This window comes from Phaethon lepturus, unplaced genomic scaffold (assembly GCF_000687285.1).
Source record: "Phaethon lepturus isolate BGI_N335 unplaced genomic scaffold, ASM68728v1 scaffold31669, whole genome shotgun sequence".
NCBI classification, from domain to species: Eukaryota; Metazoa; Chordata; class Aves; order Phaethontiformes; family Phaethontidae; genus Phaethon; species Phaethon lepturus.
In genome coordinates, this window is record NW_010564589.1 from 1 (window position 1) to 582 (window position 582).

General features: G+C 68.0%; 1 non-coding gene across 1 annotated transcript; it reads left to right on the plus strand.

Moving 5' to 3' along the window:
• Positions 1 to 258: 258 nt before the first annotated feature.
• On the plus strand, positions 259 to 330 carry TRNAA-UGC. Its single transcript has one exon. It is a non-coding gene; the product is annotated as a tRNA-Ala (tRNA).
• Positions 331 to 582: the final 252 nt, after the last annotated feature.

Below are 582 nucleotides of genomic sequence, written 5' to 3' on the forward strand. Positions count from 1 at the left end.
TGGTGCCAGCCCGTGGTGGGACCAGCGCCAGGGTAGTGGGAGGGAACCGGTGCCAGGTGCAGCGGGGATGGGCAGAGTGTTTGGGGTAGGCACGTCCCCGCAGCCACGAGGCCCTTACAAGCAGCAATGGGGATGGTGGAGAGCAGGCCCTCATGGTTGGTTTTTGGGACCCTGGGGGCAGAACAGGGCGAGTGGTGGGCAGTGGGGCAGCAGTGGGGCTGAGGGGACTTGCCCAGACCCCACGGTTGCCCAGGCACAGGGGATGTAGCTCAGCGGGAGAGCGCTTGCTTTGCGTGTAAGAGGCCCTGGGTTCAACCCCCAGCATCTCCACGTCCTTTTGCCCCCCAGAGCCCCCAAAAAGCCCGCCCAGAGCCCCCCACCCCCCCCAGAAAAGCACTGGGGCTGCCTGTGGGCTGCTTCCCGGCACCCGCAGCCTGCGGGGAAATGCCAGCGGCCCTTTCCCTGCCCTGGCCGGGCCTGCGGGGTGTGGGGGCACCTTGTGTCCTGTCCCCAGGGAGCTCGGGCTGAACGTTGGTGTTGGCAGGAGCTGCGGAGCTGTTGAGGCCGCCCGTCCCCCCTGTG